This window comes from Gopherus flavomarginatus, chromosome 1 (assembly GCF_025201925.1).
Source record: "Gopherus flavomarginatus isolate rGopFla2 chromosome 1, rGopFla2.mat.asm, whole genome shotgun sequence".
Taxonomy (NCBI): Eukaryota; Metazoa; Chordata; order Testudines; family Testudinidae; genus Gopherus; species Gopherus flavomarginatus.
The window spans coordinates 17645556-17666565 of NC_066617.1; the positions used below are offsets into that span (position 1 = coordinate 17645556).

The 21010-nt window shown below is 45.6% G+C and overlaps 1 protein-coding gene and 1 long non-coding RNA gene across 3 annotated transcripts in view; one reads left to right on the top strand and one right to left on the bottom strand.

The window, feature by feature from the left end:
• The window catches only part of FRMD4A (FERM domain containing 4A), a 554591-nt gene that overhangs the window by 337055 nt on the left and 196526 nt on the right, over positions 1-21010 (bottom strand). The gene's annotated exons all lie outside the window — the stretch shown is intronic.
• LOC127043211 (uncharacterized) overlaps positions 16434-21010 on the top strand; it is a 54855-nt gene continuing 50278 nt past the window's right edge. Inside the window, exon 1 of the long non-coding RNA XR_007772176.1 lies at positions 16434-16648. This is a non-coding gene — a long non-coding RNA (uncharacterized LOC127043211). The remainder of the gene's footprint in view (positions 16649-21010) is intronic.

Genomic DNA, 21010 nt, shown 5'->3' on the forward strand with positions numbered 1-21010 from the left:
TTAACTGGCCAATTCTTAAACGGACAAACTGCATTTGATTTGCGGTTTGCGATCCCCACCCCCCTGTTCCAAGTCCTTTTTCCTCAGAAGCGTGTCTGAGGGCTTGGCTACACTGGAGAGTTGCAGCGCTGGTGGTGGGTTTACAGCGCTGCAACTTAGTAACTGTCCACACCTGCAAGGTACATCTAGCGCTGCAACTCCCTGGCTGCTGCGCTGGCTGTACACCTGGTCTGCTTGGGGTGTAACGATTGCAGCGCTGGTGATACAGCGCTGCTCATCAAGTGTGGCCACCAAAAGCGCTGTTATTGGCCTCCAGGGTATTAGGAGGTATCCCAGAATGCCTGCTCACAACAAACCGGAAGAATGGCTGAACTCCGAGCTCCCCCGAGCTGCTTATCTAAAAAACAAACACAGCTCCTGTTTGCTGGAGCGAGCGGAGGCAGGCAGGGGAATCGCTTTGGAAGGTTCACAGCTGTTTGCTTGAAGAGAGAAGTCACATGGAAGAGGGGGAGGGGGGAGTCCGTGTTGAGCAGCTGCTTATGTGGTCTGAAGGCTATTTAGGAGTGCATAATTTGCATTTAGTGAATAAGGGAGGAGTGGGGGAAGGGCTCGAAACTTTTAAATTGATTGCAGGTTGGTGATGTGTATGTTCCAGTCCTTAGAACTTGCAAGGCAGGGAGCTGACAGATCCAAAAATCCACTCTCTCTCTCTCCCCCACGTTCCCCCTCACCCCCAAGCATGTTGCAGCCACTTGAATGCTGGGATAGCTGCCCACAATTCACCACTCCCAACAGCGCTGCAAATGCTGCAAATGTGGCCACACTGCAGCGCTGGTAGCTGTCAGTGTGGCCACACTGCAGCGCTTTCCCTACACAGCTGTACGAAGACAGCTGTAACTCCCAGCACTGTACAACTGTAAGTGTAGCCATACCCTCAGATGTTGAGGTGTGAAGGAAGTGAAGAACCCCATATGATGTCACTCCCTGCCTTATATAGCTTTAGCACGTGGCAAGAACCCTTTGTTTCAAAAATGGTTCCCAGCTCAGTTTGTGGAAAAATACAGGCATGAAAATGAAGTCCTGAGTCATGTGATCTGGTCTCATGCCCTTGCAATGTCATAATAGCCATTACTTACAGGCTGGCCAAAACGTCCACAGGAAGGCTGAGCTATTCTACAGCCCATTGTCTTTGCAGATAGGCCATCAGCACTGTCTGGCTTCTTCACTGTTGTACCTGAAAGGCTGGCTGTGGGTGTTTTCCAGAGTAAGCTCATTTGAAATACAGACCCATAATCAATATTCATAACTTCAGATACAAAAATGATACATGCATACAAATAGGATAATCATATCATCATAATATTACTATGACAAATCTGGGATGTAGTGGTACAATGCTGTGAAGAGGTGCAGAGTCCTGGGTCCTGTTTGACTTTTTACTAACCTTGGATGACTGGTTAGTATCAGTTTCCAAAACTGCCTTCTTTCACCTTCCTAAGAAACTTCATACCTCTCTCAAGGACAAGGACCTGGCCACAGTAATCCTTGCACATGTCACTACTAGGCTGAATTATTGAAACTCATTGTATTTGAAACTGAGTGTGAAGATATTACAAAGGTTCCAGCTTGTGCAGAATGCAGCTGTCTGCCATATCCATGGCTCAGGCTGCTGTGAACACCTCAAGCTGTTCTCAACCCCCTCCACTTGCTCAAAGTCAGCATCTGATGCCTGTCTAAGGCCTTGGTCTTAATTTTCAAAGCAATTAATGGATTAAGCCCCAGCTATACCAAAGCTCAAACTTTGATCTTTGAACCATCACGACAGCAGCAATTCCCTGTGAGAATGCCCAGGAACAAGTGTATGAGAGCTGGGGGAAAGCATTCTCTAACAAGGGGATCTGGCTATTGAAGAGTCCTCCAGAGGAGATCTGGTCAATCCAGTGTCATCTGACCATCTTTATGTTGCAAAATCTTCCTCGCTGAGAAAGCCTTTCCACCATAAGTGGACATTCACAATTCAAACTCGCCCCACACTCAACCCCTCCCCCTAAAAACAAAAATCTACAGAGTTTGACCCCAAAAAAGGGATCAGTGCCAGAGACCACATGAAGTCCACTAGGTACTACACTATTGCTATTAGTTTTACATAGAAGGCACTTAAACACTATAGTGATAGCATTTCCAAGGCTTCTGCCAACCAGACAAGAGCAGGAACCCAATACTGAACTCCTGCCTAGAGACCATGAGTTGGAAAGGATGGCCTTCTGGAAGGGTATTTGTTTATCTAAAAAAAGTGTGTGTGGGGAAAAGAGAAATAAAGACACATCGGTGTCAGCACTGAGTTCTTTGTTTTATCATTGTCCTACTTACCCTCCCAAGGAACATACAGTAGGAGGCACCTTGATGCATGCTAGTTGCAGTTGAGGAGAAAGATAACCTAGAAGAGGATCTTGATAAATGAAGAGATGTGCTGGAGACACATAGGCTCAAAATAAGCAGAGGAAAATCAGAGCATATGGTATGTGATTTCAATAATGTGAACACTGAAGAATTATCCTTGAAACTAGATGGGCCAACAAAGCCAAAAATGGCAAAGTTTCAGGTATCTGGGTTCCAGAATTCAGGAAAATAGGGAAATTCGGGATGAAATTAGAGCGAGGATAAGAAATGCTTGGCTCAAACGGAGAGAGATAAGTATGTGACAGTAAGATTAAAAGGGAAAGTCTATAAAAGAGCCGTCTGTCCAGTTTTCATGTATGGTGCTGAATGCTGGGCAACAAAGAAGAAATAGGCCTAACTGAAATTTGAATGGTTGAGATGGATGAGTGGCGTAAACAAGAAAGATTACATAAGGAAGCGTGTATGTTCAAGACATGCTCAAAGTAACACTCATACACAAAAAATGAGGGAATGGAGAGTCAGATGGATTGGCCATGTAAAGCGCAGTCCTAACAACTATGTCAGTAAGAGAATCCAGTGGATCAAGGCTGAAAGAAATACAGAGGGTATGTCTACACAGCACCTAGGCACCCACAGCTGGCCGTGCCAGCCAACTTGGGCTCACAGGGCTCGGGTTGCAGGGCTGTTTCATTGCTGTGTAGACTTCTGTGTTTGGGTTAGAGCCTGAGCTCTGGGACCCTCCCACCTTGCAGAGGCCTAAAGCCCAGGCTCCAGGCTGAGCCCGGAAATCTACACTGCAATAAAACAGCCCCGCAGTCAAGGCCAAATCAGCAGGCACAAGCCAGCCCAAGGTTTTTCACTGCAGTGTAGACATACCCAGAGGGACTGGCTCAAACCATGGTGGGCTGTTATAAAGGAAGACATGTTAGTATGTGGCGTGATAGAGGCTATAGCACTGAACAGAGCACTTCGGAAGGAAAGGACTTGTCAAATGGACCCCATTTGATGGGATTAATGCAAGGAAGAAGAAAAAGAAAGACCCATCTGTCTCCCACACCTCCTGATGGACCACACAGAGGGAAAATTACTCTGACCCCAGGAGCATGTCACCTTAGCTCCCGTTGGCTGCATCACCACAGGCATGGGGAGAGGGGGGACAGAAACAGTGCGAATAAGGTTTGGAAGGGGATAAAATCAGTTACATGAGCTCTTCTGCCCCTAGGCAGAAGCTAAAACCCTCCCTCCCACATGGCACAAAAAAGGCTGCAGATACAATGTTTTGTGCTGGACAGGAACTGAAATCTATGATGCATTTGAATTTTACCAGTAGAAAACCCAGTTAAAAAGCCACACAAGTATCAGTCACGGCTCCTGCTGCAGAAAGGCATAACTCTTATTTCACATGCTGCTTGGGTTCACCATGATTGGGATGGCCAATCACAGTACAGTAAATTGAAGAATGAGTGTGGGAGTCCCACTTCTGACCTCTTGCCTGCAGTGGGATTGACATAACTCCATAACAGTGAAAAATGCAGCTTCTACATGACAAGATAAATGTTTTTATACGACTTTTTCCAAATGAGAAGAACTGGCAGGCCCGAGGTATTACAACAAAGAAAAGCAATGACCCAAGCGGCGTTACCCCGTCAAGTTTAGCCACTCAAGCTTTTTACAGCCTTGAAATATATATTTCTCTTCTCTCTCTTATATACTTAGAGCTGGAGAATCTGAGATCCTGTGAGCACCCAGAAAACTGCTCTCTCATAGACACTGCACCCAATCCCACTAGCATGTTTCGTCACTGACCTGGAGAGGCCATTTTTAGGCCTGAGGAGAACATTCCATGTCTTTGCTAAGACTGCCAAAGTGTGTACTAATTGTGAGGGCAATTGTTTTGAGATCTGGATATCCACCTATCTGGGGGAAGGCCTGTCTATCTGTGTAGATGGGTAGTCCATCCCATCATTTCATTTCACTGATAGTACGTCACCGAGCCTAGCTGCCTTCAGAGGTTAACCTGTTTTAAAAGCAGTAAAGAAACCATCACTCCACTGACACTATCTGCCATTTTGGCCCATCTACATCATCAACACCATCCTTTGCCAAGGTACTTTTGGTTGGCTCAACCTTTCAATACTAAAATGCCCCACAGTAACTAGCAATATTTAGTGACACTACACCAGTGGCTCCATCTGTGGGAACAGGCAACTCTGACTTTGATTAAAGTTGTGGGAGCTCAGAACCTTTGAAAACCAAGTCACTTCCTTTGAGGTGTTTAAGTAAGGTCTGAGGTGCCTAATGGTACCAATCCCAAGTATGAAAGCAGTGGCCATCATTTCTACTTTATTTTGACTGGACTCCTATGTCCCCTCGCCTCATGCCCTAGCATAGGTGCTGTCTCTCTTCTCTTCTGTATCTGTTCTTTTTTCTTCTTGTTTTCCTTTACCCTATTTTCCCTCCCTCTCTCTCTGCTTTCCTTTTGCTTTTTTCCTTGCTTCCTGCTCCTGGGGAAGCTCCCCTTCCCATTCTCATACACTCATAGACTTTAAGGCCAGAAGGGACTATCATGATCATCTAGTCTGACCTCCTACACATTGTGGGCCACAGAACCTCATCCACCCACTCCTGTAATAGACTTCTGCCTGAGTTACTAAAGTCCTCAAATGATGGTTTAAAAACTTAAGTCCCTAAAAGACTAAATGCTGTTCAGGATGGAAGATTGAAGAGGCTACAGTGGTGATCGTGTTATCAAGCCATTGATGCTTTCATGGCTAAACTGAGTGTTGCAGGAGCAGCAGATTTCTGGGCTATAAGGCTGTTGTCTTTTGCCCTGTACAGTTGTGCTCTGAATTAAGAGCCACCACAGGAACAGTAAAAGAAAGTGGTGGGGCTTTCAAGAAACCAAATCACAGCTTTACTCTCTACCGAACATAGGCTGGGTGTAGATAGAGTTGCCAATTTTGAACATAAGAATGACCATACTGGGTCAGACCAAAGGTCCATCTGGCCCAGCATCCCATCTTCCGACAGTGGCCAATGCCAGTCTTCCACTGTAGTATACTGATGTTAGTGGCAGGTGGTTCATGTCCATAATTACAACTGAGTGTTGCTCGAGTGAAATTCCCAGGTGTAATAATGTCGAGTTAAACACTGAAAAGCTGCAATGCAGTGATGCAAAGACAAAGCCACTGCATTGTGCAAATGAATGGGATGTTAGTTTGTTCAGGAAATTTGGAGCTCTGTAGTAAGGACAGTCTGAAGTTTGTTTCTATGTGTTGTAGCGGTACACAAAGTCTCCCCTGTGTAGGGTGACCAGATAGCAAGTGTGAACAATCAGGACAGGGTTGGGGTTAACAGGTGCCTATATAAGACAAAAACCCTGAATTTTGGGACTGTCCCTATAAAATTGAGACATCTGGTCACCCTACTTCTGTAGAATAACAAAATACAATATTTGTAATTAACTAGCTATTTTATAGAGCAGATTTGTGTACCAGTACAACACTCAGATATTACTGTCATAGGTAAGGGTATCTGCACCTGTGTTCCATGCTCCACCAAGGACATGGAATCTAGGATCCCAGGTCCCCAGCCACACCTCTCTTGCTTAGAGACCTTCATCTCTCTCTCTCCTGACCAGGGTTTTTTCCAGGCTGCACACTTCTCTGCCTAGACTGTGGCATTCCCAGCCAAGCCAGACTGCCTAACTAGCCCAGCATCTGTGCTTTGCTTTCTCGCTGAAGTCTGTGAACGGTGTGATTGCTAGCAGCTTTCAGTTACCACATAGCCCTTTCTGAGCAAGTAAATTTATTCTTAAATTAAAAGATTACAGAGAAAAACATAGAAGTTCCTGTATGCCTGCTAAAAGCTGACCAGAGGGCACCTGTCAGTCTTATGGTGCCTCAGTAGGCCAAAGCCCTTCCAATCCTTCCCAGGAAGGAGGCTTTGCTTGGACAGAAGGGCCTATCCATTTTCTGGATCACAAAGCAGGCCTTGAGTCAGTTTAAACTCAGGCTGTTTATCCAAAAGTCCTTTCTCTGTCTGTTGGTGTCTGGAGAATCCAGTTTGTTTGAACCAGTATAAGCGAGCCTCTCCAGGTGGTGGTACCTCTCTTGAGGTGTTACAAACTGAGGGAGATTGCCTCATCACCCTTACTGTTCTTAGTTCCTGGAGGAGCTACGGTCACCCTCCCCCATGGAGTGTCATACAATCCCTGGCCCACAATGATACCTGCATTTAATACAGTAAGATCTCCCAGAGATTTTGCAGGAAATTTCCATATCTGTCACAATTACCATCCCTATTTATAGATAGAGAAACTGAGGCAACATAGGGGTTTAATTACTCAAGACCAAATAGCAAATCAGTCTGGAGATGAGGCTCTAACATTAACTTCTGTGCTTTAACCACTAGACATCACTTCCTCCCCAGACCATTCTTCCTCCCCGTTATCCCTTCTATTATAGTTTACTTTGAAAGCTAATCATCCTAATATGAGGGCAGTTCTTGGGGTAGGAAAGATTCCCCCCCCACCCCTGATTGGTCTCATAAGCCTGTGTACTTGTACTGGCTGGTTCTCTCAGTGACACAATAGATTTTTAGCATATGGGGCTTAGCAGCTTTTGAAAAAGGGCTGCCATGATGGGTTGAATTTTAAATCTATTGTGGCAGAGCTCCGACCTCTTCCCCATAGGTCCCACACTTCTAGGTGGTATATGCTAGCCTCAGTGGCTCACTGCAACCCTCCACATAGTCCTTCTCTCTCTAGGGCCAGGGTTACCGTCTCCTGAGCGCTTTTCATCATAAGCCAGCAAGGAGGTTGGTGAGAGAACTCCCACAGTCTCTGTTGTCCCTAGGGGCTTGTTTCAGAACAGTTTAGCCTCCTGTCCTGACAGAGGCCTGACTTCCCCTCCTAGGAGGTGTTCCTGTAGTGGTGGGTTGGGGGAAACCCAGGCCCACCCTCTACTCTGGGTTCCGGCTCAGCGACCCTAATGGTAGCAGCTGTTGGCAACCAACCGTTCACTGCCAGAGTTGCTACATTTCCCTGGGCCTTTTCCTCACAGCTCTCCTGCTTCTCCTTTCTTCACCCTTAGCAATGACTTGAGGGTATCTTCATTGACCAGCCCTTCAGCCACACTTCCTCTCCTCTGGCACCCCAGCTCTCCTCTGCTTGACTGGAGTGAGTCCTTTTATAGTATCAGAGGGGCCTTAAAGTCAGGCGGTCACATTAGCTTTATGGCCTCACCTGAGTCTTTGCAGGTTAATTGGAGTCAGGAGTTCTCATTAGCCTGGAGCAGCTTGCTCTGGTCAGTCAGTGGCCAGTATATCTGCCTTCTGCTACTCTGCTGTACGCAACTGGCCTGGGTCTATCACACTATGTATAAAATAACTTTTAGAGGAAAATAGTTACCAAGCTCAAGTTTGCTTTCTCTTATTCTAGTTTCACACTGGATCAGCTCTACTGTATATAGTGGAGTTAATCTGGAATAAGAAAGATCAGAATAAAGGTTCAAGAGACAAACTTCTCTCTCCCACCCTCTCGCTTGGTTGTATGCACTGAAATTCTGTGAGAAACTACTGCAAAACACTTCTGCTTCTCCAAATAAAACAGAGCTCTTACTGTCCCCCAAAATTCTTCAAAGGGTTTTGTTTATGACAATCTTCTCATACGCTGTACTTCAGAAGTCTGGCTCTGACAAAGGATTTTATTCGCATGCTTGGAAAATCACAGCCCAAATTCTGCGCCAGTGTAAATCCTGAGCTGCTCCACTGATTTCAGTGGAGTTACTTAGGGTTTACACTGGAGTAGGGAGCGCAGAATCTGGGCTTTTGTCTGCAAGATTATTTAGATGCCCCAGGATTTTGGCTAAGGATAAAGCTCCTTTCATAATTTGGAACCAGATGTTGACAGCAGCAATTCAGATATATTCATTTATTAATTCCTGGCTAGATAAGTATAATTTCATCCCAGACAGTCTTTAAAAGTTTCATAAAAACTAGTCTCAGCTACTTAAATTTTAATTTGAAATGACATTACATATATCTGGCCCCAATCCTGCTATGACTGGAGTCAGTAACAGAACGCCCGCTGATGGTTCAATATAAAGTGCTCCAATTCCTTCCCTCTATTATATTTATTCTTTACTGGACTTCTGATCAGTTAGAAAGGACAAAGAATGGCAAGAAGGAGGAGAGCAAAAAGAAACACACAGTATTTTTGGATGTATATGTTCCCATTCTGTGCATGAACACAAACCAGAATAAAGATTGCAGTATTGTCAACCCTAAGCATTCAAAATATCACAAACCACGTATCAAAAAACATTAACTTTACAAAAAACATGGGATTTTGAAAAAATAATAAATGTGGGGGTTTTTCTTTGCCTTCTGGTCTCTGAACCTTTAGGGTACTCTTGGGTCAAGTTTTCAAGCTTTTCTCCCTAATCAGGAGAGCTAGAAGCTTCCCCCCCCCGACCCTTCTTCTAACGAGAGCTGAGACTCTCACATATTCACCTGGCTCCAGGAGCTGAGGTTTTAAGAAAAACAACAAATACACCTCTACCCCAATATAACGCGGGTTCACATACAACGTGGGAAAGCTCTGATACACTGCTCTGAGCAGCATGTTAAGGGTGCTGGGCCGGGGCCAAGGGATTAGATAAGGGGCCGAGGGTCTCGGGGCGGTCAGGGGCTCCCTCACCAGGGTCTAGGAGGGGGAGCTGTGGGAGGGCAATTTTGGGGGCCCCACAGTGGCCTGGGGGATTAGTGGGGGGCTGGGAGCAGCCCACTCTGCTTCCCTTGCTGCAGCCCCAGCCATGTCGCTTGGGAGAGAGGGCTTGGGGGAAGGGATCCCCCCTCACTCACTGGCAGTGGCGGAAGTGGAGAAGCCTGACCCCAGCCCGCTCCACTCTGCCAGCTCCCAGCCGTGGTGCTCTGCTTCCCACCACAGGTGAGTGCGGGACCTTTCCCCAACCCCCACCCCCAGCAACACAGTGAGGCTGGGGCAAGGAAAGCAGAGCAGGCTGGGGCCGCATCCCTCCACTTCCTGCCGCCGGTGGGTGTGTAGGGCGTCCTTTCCCCAACCTCCCAGCACGCACTGGTGGCGGGAAGCGGAGCAGCCTGGCCCCAGCCCGCTCTACTCTGCCAGCTCCCAGCCATGGTGCTCCGCTTCCTGCCACAGGTGAGTATGGGGGGGCGTCCTTTCCCCAACCTCCCCACACTCACTGGTGGCGGGAAGCAAAAGGTCACGGCTGGGAGGTGCTGGAATGGAGTGGGCTGGAGCCACGTTGCTCTGCTTCACGCCATGGGGTTGTAGATAGGGGTTGGAGCAGTCAGGGGACAGGGAGCAGGGGGGTTGGGTAGGGGGTTGGGTCCTGGGGGTGATTAGGGACAGGGGTCTCTGGAAGGGGCAGTCAAAGGGAACAAGGGACAGGGAGGGCCAAAGCAAGTTCGATATAACACGGTCTCACCTATAATGAGGTGAGATTTTTTGTCTCCCAAGGACCGTGTTATATCGGAGTAGAGGTGCAGTGTGAGCCCCATTTTAAACTCATAGTTGGCAACAGTGAGGTATCCAAGAACCAGAAAATGAATTGACTAGAAACAAATGAAAGTGACCAGACTATTTTGATTGACCAAAACTGATAAGATACACCAAAAGTGTAAAGAAATGGTGTATGGACATGGCTATACAGGACTGGTCTCTGACATAGATTGTACCCCCGCCATGTTTTTGAAATGTTCCCTTTACAACCCATCTGGCAGACCATCCTACAGCTGGTTTTCACTTTGTTTTTTAAAAGCATTTTATGTACCATCAATGGCCATCCTTCTCTGAAAATTGCAAGTAGCTTGTGCAGAAAAAGGTAAGGTCTTTCAAAAAGTCACTGTGCGTTAGGAAGGCAAGAGAAGGTATTTCCCCTAGGAACAGCTCATACAGGTTAAAGGGAGAACAAAGATTTTGCTGAGTTCCTGATTTTGCTCATTTCCAGTCTGAGACCTATATGGCTGCAGAGCCTTAGAAGACATGTGGAAAAAGGGAGGGTCCAGTCCTGCTCACCAAACACATGGAAGCAGTCCCCTTGACTACATTGGGAATGCACACCTGAGAGGACTAAAGAGGATTTGGCCCCATCATTCCTATTAGTCATCCTTCTGCAAAAACAGGGCCATGTAGGTCGATACAACAGAAGGGCCCATTCCTGTGATGTGTGAGCACATGATGAGAAATTTATGGCAGTTGAGGGAGATCAGCACCTTGCAGGGCTAAATCCAGAATTAGTAGCACCTTTTTAGCAAGTTGCAGAGAATCCAAGTGAGTAGTATTAGTCAGTTTCCATTGCAAAGAGCATTTGTGTGGGCAGGCTATGTGAAGATTTCTCCACGCATCTAATCGGTACTAGAAAGCTTAGCAGTAATAGAATGAAATTCAATTTTTAGGTTTTGCAAATAATAATGACAACAACCCTAAATAAATGTGTTTCCTCTTAATTGCAACCACAACAAAATCCCAGTTTTTATTCCTCCCTCCTGGCTTGTTGTTCCATCCGGTCATTCAGAGTTTAACACGATGGCTGTCACAAGCCTGTAAGCTACTTTCTACCTCCCCTTCCACCCAGCATCCTATGTGAAAACACTCAGCCATCTGGTACTGTATATTCATGTGCTTGGATCCATTTGCCCAGGCTTTCTGTCCCAATGCCGGGTGCATGCATCCCTGCTTCTTGCCTCATCTTTGTTCTCTTTGAGAGCAAAGTAGTTATGCAAGAAGAGTCTGTGTCCTTTCCTCTCTCTCTCTTCCTCTATGAATTCAATAGGAAAAAAGGAAGGTGCTCGCAGGGATTCTAGAAATAAAAATAATGTTCCCTGTACAGCGTGACAGGGCATTTTATGCTCCCAGGTAGCCTTGACAGATCCATCATAAAGCACTTGGTTATAAAACCCTTAGGCCTCTGTAAGTGAACTCACGTCTCACTACTACATTTATGCTGTTCTGAAAAGTCTAGTTGCTGGGAGTAACAAAGAGCAAAAAGGTAATGAGCCTCTTTGGAGAGGTTTTAGGCACTTACTGGAAGAGCTGGCAGCAGAGGCCTTTAACACTACAACATCTTTTTCTATAGATCAGGCTAGTTATAATTCTGCATTATAGTCAACATTCAGATGCAATTTATATTGCTGCTGAGGCAGGAGGTGCAAGCCAAGAGAACCTGAATTTCTTCAGCAATGAAATACCAATAAAAGATCTACATGTTCTTACATACGGGAAAGCCCAGTAGAAGCTGGTGATCAAACGTCTTTCCCAACCTGCTTCACAAACAAACTCCATCTGCTGCACACCATCAAACTCACAACTCTGACTGAGTCACCAAAGTGAGAAGCGTCAGGGCTTTGAGCACAACCATCTTAATTCTTTCCAGCGAGGCGAACACCAGCTAACAGGATAGCTTCCACAATCGAATGGGGCATCTAGGAGTAGAGCGACTGGAGGCTCTTGTTCAAGCAAGATTCTATTGGCCCTAGTTGGGGGGAGGGGGGTGACATCGCCCACCATGTTCACACCTGCACCAGATGTATCTGACAAAAGACTCTGCTTAAGCAGGCAGCTCCTCTTATCAGTATCACAATTTCGGTACCCATGGAGCTTATCTTTGTGGACTTTCTGTCATTAGAGCCTGACCACCTGGGTATTGCAAATACCTTAATGGTCATTGACCATTTTACTCATTATGCCCAGGCTTATCCCACCAAAGACCAAAAAGCTTCCACGGTTGCTAAGATCCTGTGGGAAAAGTTCTTCATTCACTATGGGTTGCCTGCGAGACTACACTCAGACCAGGGATGGGAATTTGAAAGTAGGTTAAAAGAATGTTGCAAGATCATGGGGACCAAAAAATAAAAAATAAAAATATCATCACACATCACCCATTATCATCCACAAGGGGATCCACTGCCAGAAAGATTCAACCACACGCTACTCAACATGCTGGGAACCTTGGAGCCTCAGCAGAAGAAATACTGGAGCCAGTATGTGGAGCATTTGGTACACGCCTATAACTGCACTCAACACGATGCAACTGGGTACAAATCATACATGCTAATGTTTGGTCAAGAAGCCCACTTGCCGACTGAGCTCTGTTTCGGAGTGTCTTCAGATGGGGCACTCCTGGAAATGTATTTGGGGTATGTGACTCGCCTAAGAGATCAACTGAAGGAGGCACATCGGATAGTGACACAAGCATCTGGTCACCAGAATCAAAAGAATAAAATCCGATATGATCGGTGAGTGAGGCAATGGGCGTTTCAGATGGGTTATCGAGTTTTGGCCCGAAATCTTTGATTACAGGGAAAACACAAAATTGCAGATCGCTGGGACTCACACCCATATATTATAAAGGAAAAACTGGGGGGAATCTATGAGTATATCACATACATCCAGCAGGCAGTCACGACCCCACCAAAACTCTCCACTGGAATCATCTGTTACATGTGGGACAAGTATTGTTTCCCATGAAGATGTTTCCAGAGATTCTGAGCCCCCCAGTCACACAGGTCCCAGTGATGGAGATATACTCAGCCTCTGCGAATGCCCAGCTCCTCAGAGAGTGAGGATGAAATGGGGTTTGGCAAACATCCTGTTTGAGAGGCCCTGACCACAATGGATCCTCTTGTCGTTGCACAGACAGATGGTTAAAGGGAAGAACCCACAATGGGCAGTGATTTCCCTACATCCCCCCCGAATTTCCCCAACACCCCACTCCAGTTTTGTGAGCTAGTTACATACCAATTTAGTGACTGTTTGGAAATCTGAATTTAAACTGAAACATTAATGCACACTTTAAAAGCTTATACAGTGTATGATAAAATACACGTATCTGAAAAAATTTAATAGATTTGAAATGTATGAACATAGACTAGCTTCCTTGCTTCCTTATACAGCTGTTGTTTTTTATGATGTCAGTGCATTCATTTCAATGATGTTGGCCAACCTAATAATTTCAAATGATGATTTGTAAGCAAAGTCTAAAATGAGCTCTCCCTGACAGCTAGTGATGAGCTGGGACTGTGGGGAAAGGCTTCAGGGCCAGATTATATTTACATTCACACCTAATCTACCTAGGTATCCAGCGAACAGATCTGTGTTGTCCAAGTGATAGATTTTGGCTGGGGTTGGGTTACAAACCACTTGAATGTGGGGGGAATAGGGGATGAAATGTTGTTCTTATTGTATGAGTAAAGGGCAGTAGAACTACACTTAGCCTGTGATGATTTGAAGGCATCAAGAGAGAGGGTGGGGATCTGTCCCTCTCCACTGTTTAAAGACAGAGCTGATTAAGCTCCATAGACAGTCTTTTGTTCTGTTAAGTGACCACTGCAGCTGAAATCACTGACAATCAGGTCTAAGTGCTTAGTCCTGTTGTGGGGACAGTGTTGCTGTGGGTAGAGTGTTTTTGTGTAAGAGTCAGCCCAGACTGCACTAACAGCGAGGTTCCCACACTGAGAGTTCAGCTGAAATCACAGAGCTGGTGGAACCTCAAGAGACCAACTCGCAGAGGTCACAGTAGCAGGTGGCAGCAGAAGGTGACTGCGCAGGGCCATTGGCAACAGAGCGGTGGAGTGAACGGTGGTACAACGAACAGCCATGGCCAGAGCGAACAGTGAGCAGGTGGAGGAACAAGCAAGGTGCGTTCTTGTCCCCCACCTGGAAGGTGTACTCACATGAAAGCACCTCTGAACTCTTGAGTCTACTCTCCATTGACCAAGGACAACACCGGTGAGTGGGGTGTGGGGGAGGAAAAAGTTAAATAAACATTTGTTTGTTGGACTACATTTTAGTCACTTTGCTCCAGAATGCTAGATTTGTGGCTGGGAATGGAAACTTATATAAATATGTTTCCTAGTAGGCCAAGATTTTTAAAATGCATTATTTGCCAAGGTTGTTATCTCACATTGTTGCTATCTTGGGAGGTCATTATGTTGGGGATTTCTGTACTAAACATTTTTATTATAATTAATTTTTACATAAGAATGGTCATACTGGGTCAGACCAATGGTCCATATAGCTCAGTATCCTTTCTTCTTACAGTGGTCAATGCCAGGTGCTTCAGAGGGAATGAGCAGAACAGGTAACCATCAAGTGATCCATCCGCTGTTGCCCATTCCCAGCTTCTGGCAAACAGGTTAGGGACACTCAGAGCATGGTGTTGCATCCCTCCCCATCCTGGCTAATAGTCACAGATGGACCTGTTCTCCAGGAATTTATCTAGTTTTTATAATCCTGTTATAGTTTTGGTCTTCACAGCATCCCCTGGCAAAGAGTTCCCTGGGTTGACTTTATATTGTGTGAAGAAGTACTTCCTTTTGTTTTTTAAAAACCTGCTGCCTATTAATTTCGTTGGGTGACTGCTAGTTCTTGTGTTATGTGAAGGATTCGAAAAATTTTCTTATTCACTTTCTTCACACCAGTCAAGATTTTTTAGACCTCTATCATATCCCCATTAGTCATCTCTTTTCTAAGCTGAAAATTCCCAGTCATTTTAATCTCTCCTCCTGTTTCATACCCCTGATTATTTTAGTTGCCCATCTCTGTACTTTTTCCAATTCCAATATATATATTTTTAGGATGGGTGACCAGATCTGCACACACTATTCAAGTTGTGCACGTACCATGGATTTATATAGAGACAATGTGATATTTTCTGTCTTATTATCTATCCCTTTCTTAATGATTCCCAACATTGTTTGCTTTTGTGACTGCTGCTGCACATTGAGTGGATGTTTTCAGAGAACTATCCACAGCGACGTAACTATCCACAGCGATGTAAGATCGCTTTCATGAGTGTTAACAACTAATTCAGATGCCATCATTTTGTATGTATAGTTGAGATTGCTTTCCAATGTGCATTACTTTGCATTTATCAACATTGAATTTCATTTGCCATTTTGTTGCCCAGTCACCCAGTTTTGTGAGATCCCTTTGTAGCTCTTTGCAGTCTGCCTGGGACTTAACTATCTTGAATAGTTCTGTATCATCTGCAAATTTTGCCACCTCACTGTTTACCCATTTTTCCAGATGAATATGTTGAACAGTATTAGTCCCAGTACTGACCCCTCAAGGATACCACTATTTATTGCTCTCCATTCTGAAAACTGATAATTTATTCCTACCCTTCGTTTCCTATCTTTTAACCAGTTACTGATCCATGAGAGGACTGCCCTCTTATCCCATGATGGCTTACTTTTCAAAAGTCAATTTGAATTAAATATATTTTTTTAATTTTTTTTTTTAGCAATCTAGATCTGTTATGTGTTTGCATCTTTTATGTTAAATTTGCATAATTCTAACAAAACATTTACTTTATTCATATCTCTTATTTATCTCATTGGTCCTGACACCCCCCCCCCCCGTAAATTTGAACACCCCCCCCAATTTCAATTTCTGGGGAAACCACTGCACAATGGGCACTCCCGAAGCCCCATTGTCCAAAGCTGTGGTGACCCCCCCCCCCCCAAGAGCCTGATGAGGAAGGTACAGTGCAGGCAGAGAACCCTGTACTGCAAATAGCCACTTTAAACCCAGACACCCTCAATTTTGTGCCTCAAAGATCCATCATCTTGCCTTCATGTTCAGTGGTGTCACCCCAGCCGATGCCAGCCAGCCAAGATGTCCTCCAGGGAAGGGAAGACCAGGTGTGTGCTCACATATGATTGTTTGGGGGAACCCAGTGACCTACAGATCTCTGGAGTGCCACGGGGGCAAGTTGTCTCATGGGAAACCTGTTCCCCCAATGGAGTCCTGTGGATTGGATGATGGGGATGCTCTTGACCAATGGAGGCCCTGGGTCTCTTGCTGGGGTCTATGGCAGAGTTGCCAACCTGCTGGGGACATCAAGGATTATTTCTTTTTTTGGGAGGGAGAGTGTAACTCCCTTGGGGTTCGGAGAGCATGGCCCCTTTAAATATTTTTCGTGTAGGGCCAAGTGCTGATTGTTCAGGGCGGAAGTGCTATTGGTGGGAGGGGGAAAGAGAAGGGAGAGAGCAACAGGGTGTGTGTGTCTCGAGCTCCAGACAGTAGGATCTGCACAGAGAGAAGCAGCCAAGAACCTGCCTGAAACCTGGGAGGGACAGAGCAGCTGATCGGGGACACCCCAGGACAGGAGCCAGGAGGAGCCCTGTTTCAGGGAGGAATTGCCCAAAAAGGACAGACCGGAGCTGGACCCAGTATCACTGCTGTCCAGAGCTGCATGGGGCTGTGAGTACTGGGGCTTGTGACTTTGCACTGGGAACAAGAAGGGAGGCTGTAGCTAGTTAAGTGAGGAGGTGGTCTCTCTGTGTGGCTTTGCAGAGAGTGGCAGAAGAGGGCACCAGAGGGGTTTGTTGAAGGAAGTTTATTGGTGCCGAAGATTATCAGGAGCACCCAAAATTCACTTTGCCCAGGACTCCAGATCTCTGTGTGCAGACACATTGCTCAGCGTCTACCCTTTCAAACTGTGCTACCACTGGGCCTTGAGCTGAATGCAACTCTGGTGTACTGCTTCCCCTATATTTCCTCCCTGTTTTTCTCCTTTCATCCATCTGTAAATAAACATTTCCCTTTCCTATATTCATTGTACTTTTCCCGTGTGTGTGTGTGTGTATGTGTGTGTGTTCGTTCGTTCACTCTGGGGAGGGGAGGGGTTAGAACAGGTGCCATGGGAGTGGAAAGGGCTGTCCCTGCTGCATTCCTGCGTGCGCCAGCGCTGCCTGCAGAGCAGACTCCAGCTTGGCCACAAGGGCACTAAAGTTACATGTGTAACAGGACGGGGGCCTATCTTATCGCACCCTCCTCCTACCAGAGCAGGTTTTGCTCTTGCTGGGTCCGCTCGCTCCTGGGGTAATTCTGTTTGAGCACTCTCAAGGAATCCAGGAGAGCAGTTCCCAGCAGGGTTAGTTGTTTTATTATAAGCCTTCTCAAAAAACAAATCCAGACCTTGCAAACTCTCCTCTCAAACTTTTGTGCAGACTGAGTAGTCCCTTCCTCAAATCTGTCCCTCACACTAGTAATGTCGGTAACCCAAAATTTCCTGGCTCTTACCTCAGAGCCTCAGCAAAAGAGGACTTCACACAGTCACCCTTCTGTCCCTTTGGTTTCTGAAGCAATTCCTCTCTGCAGCAGCTCCGCTAGGAACACAGCCTCTGCCCTTTCAGATTTCTGGAGAGTGTTGCAGTGCCCTCCTTCAGTTCCAGCTGCCCTCTTTTATAAGTATCAGCCAGTGAAGTCCCAGCTCTTTCTCAGATGCAGAAGGTGGAGACAGCCAGCCAGCTACAGGCCCCTGACTCTAGAGGAATGGTGTCCCTCAGATCTTCCCAACGTGGTGGGAGAACTCTGACAGATCGAGAATGCACCAAGCACCAAAGGTGGTACCTGGGGAAGTGACGGAGAGAGAGAACAATGGATAGGACCAATTCCTGGAGCATCCCATGCTCCTTTTGAATCATGTCACATGAACCTGAGAGTGTAGCTGAACAATCTGAAGAATTCAAAAGGACCTCCATTGAACATCCTCTGCCAAGGATTATACCTGCTGTGGTTAAGCAACTTCACCTTTCTCACAGTCACACTGGATTAAATGATACATGAGCTGGCTTCTACCCTGAATTGCTGGCAAGACTGACACATAGGACGCTGCTACTGTTGTCTAATAGCTACAACGTGGGACTGGGAGTCAGGATGTACTATCCACAGTTCCGTTTTTGCCTCACCATTGGAGCTGAGACCAGTCCTCTCTGGGTCTCAATTTCTCTGTACAATACAGAGATTATGGCAGAGACTTTCAAAAGCAAAAGGCAGTTAAACCTCTCAACTCCCATAGAAAGTCACCCATCTGTGCCCTTGAAAAAAATCACCCTATAGCTCATTCCTAGGGACACTGCAAGGCTTAGTCCACTCCTTTTCTAAAGAGTACTTTGAGATTCTCATGTGTAAAGCATTGTGGAGATACAAAATACTAGTTATTGATCAATGGCCCAGGCACTTGTCACTGGTGAAACATGAATTACACATTCTAGCTTTTTTTCGAGTAGGTTAGCAGTAATGATGACTGCGCGTGCTGGTTCAGGGGAAATGACAAGACCCCTCCCACATGTTCACAGGGATTCTTTCAGGAGGACAGGTGGAAACAAATCCCATTTTTTGAGGTTTTTAAATATATATATTCTCACTCCACTTTCCAGCAGAGATGACAAGAGGATATGCAGCAGATCCCATATGAAATCCTGTTCTTCGGAGTTCAGCAGTATCTGAACTTTTGGATACACATCGGAAGCAAACAAACAAAGTGTGAACCTGGTTGCCCATCCTTCGCTATTATGCCTTTAACACTTATAACGGGCCTCATCGTAAAAGGTGCTGAGAACCAACATCTGAGGATGCAATGGAGGTGTAGGTGCTCAGCATAGCATAGAATCAGGCCTTAGCTGTGCAGAGTTGCTACTGGATGCGAGGCTGCTCAGAAACACCTACGTGGCTAGTGCAGCAAATAGTGCTGGAGATTCAGTAGGTGGCACTCTTCCCTCTGAGTCAGTGAACCAGTCCACCCGCAGGATGCCAAGAGGCTTTGTGCTACATGGGGTGCCGTCTTTCAGATGAGACATAAAACTGAGGCTATGCCCACATGTGGTCATTAAAGATCTCATGACACTTTTTTGAAAGTGCTGGAGAGTTAACCTGGACATCCTGGTCAAGTTCTAAGTTGGGCTAATTATATTCTGCCTGCTCACATTTCCCATGCAGTGATAACTGGATACGGTGCTTCTCTTCACTCTCACACCTAACATTTGCCACAGCCTGATGCTATGCACCATAAAACAATCGGTTATGTTTCCCCTCAGAGGTGGCTGCATTTCAATAGTGGGCAAAGAGCCTGATTCTCAAAGGTATATAGGTGCCTAATGATACAGCTAGTGATCACTTTTTATATGAGTGTTGTGAGGTTTGGTTACCATTTATCAAATGCTTTGAGATCCATGGACAAGAGCTAATCTTTATTAAGCACTTTCTAACCATTACTACTACTGAGGATTTTAGAGTCAAGTATCACAGGATATGGAACATATAGATTTGTCCCAGTTTGCAAAAGGAATGCCGTGAATATCCTTTCCCTGGATCAGAGAAAATTGAATCTACAGTAACACACACAATGCACTGCATGGCGCACACATTACTTCCATCAATTTCTTATTTTTAAAACTCGCCCCATCATCACCTTTCAAACCTCACATATGAAAAAATCAAGAAGAGGGGCACAGCCATGCTTGACCGAGCACCTCCTGTGTAACCATGCCAGACTCAGAAAAGAATCATATGCTTTTATAAACGTAAATCAGATCTGTAACCTCAGCCTGCTAGAGGACAAGTGTATTTTATGTACTTGACCTGTAGGCAGTGTTCACTTCAGTGTAGCCCTGGTGTAATTCTGCTCTATCAGCTCGAAAGACAAGTTTGCCGATTCTACATTATGCTCACAATCCAAACACCTCTGAAAAAGGTCTCACTGCAGAAATACAAGAACAGACATTCCAAAAAATCCTCTGTTGAAATGATTGCTTTTCCCCCAAACATTCCCCACACACCCATCTTTTAGAAAGGTCTTTTTTGAATGTCTTTAAGGGTCAAGTATCAGGGGAGTAGCCATGTTAGTCTGGATCTGTATTTTTTAAGGGTGACGTACTGGTGGGAGGAGAAGTGTAGGCCAGGGTGTTCTTTGTACAATATCTTGGTATTCTTAAATTCTGCCTGCTTCCATTTCTATGGTTTTAATCTCCTTGGGAAAGCAAGACAATTCAGCCACTCTTATTTCTGAATCTGCATGACTATTTGTGGAGCCATGTTCAGGAATATGTTATACTGTCAGTAGAGGATACTCACACACTTTGCACAGAGACATACCCCTGTCTGCATTGACCTTGAGATAAGAGTAGTCAAAGCATAGGTCAGGAACTTCGGAATTGCCAGATCAGGATAGGGACCCATCTAGTTCAGTATCTTGTCTGACCGTGGCCTCTAACAGATGGTTGAGAGAATGGTGCAAGAAGCCCTAAAGTGAGCAAGTACAGGACAGCTTGTACACAAGGGCAGTTTCTTCCTAACCCTCATTAGCGAGAGGTTGGCTGATGGCATGAGGGTTTATAGCCCTTCTACAATTTTCTTCTTACATCTAAAAAATTAAAAAAAAAAAAAAACAGTGCACAAGGACTGAGATTACATTGCCTTTTTTAATTCATTTTGGACTCTTGCAGGGAGCTTAACTGACAAATTTGGAGTGAAGTCCTCTGTTTGTTTACAAAATAGGTACAACGCCGACAGTGACACATCACACATCTGCTGCCTTGCCAATGCATCTCAAACCTGCCTTGTAGGGGTAGGATGAGAGACCTGTCTCCATGGCCCATTCAGTCCTTGCTATCTCTTTTGAGGCTACCCCCAATGGGTCCAAGTTTGCTGGTGCTTTTAGAGGCGCAGATACACTTGTGCGTGGAACTGGCCTAACAGTTTCACAGGAAATGGACTGGGTCCACCAACGCAGGCCACTGAACAGACAGGGATTAGTGGACCAGATTCACTGATGCACTCCTT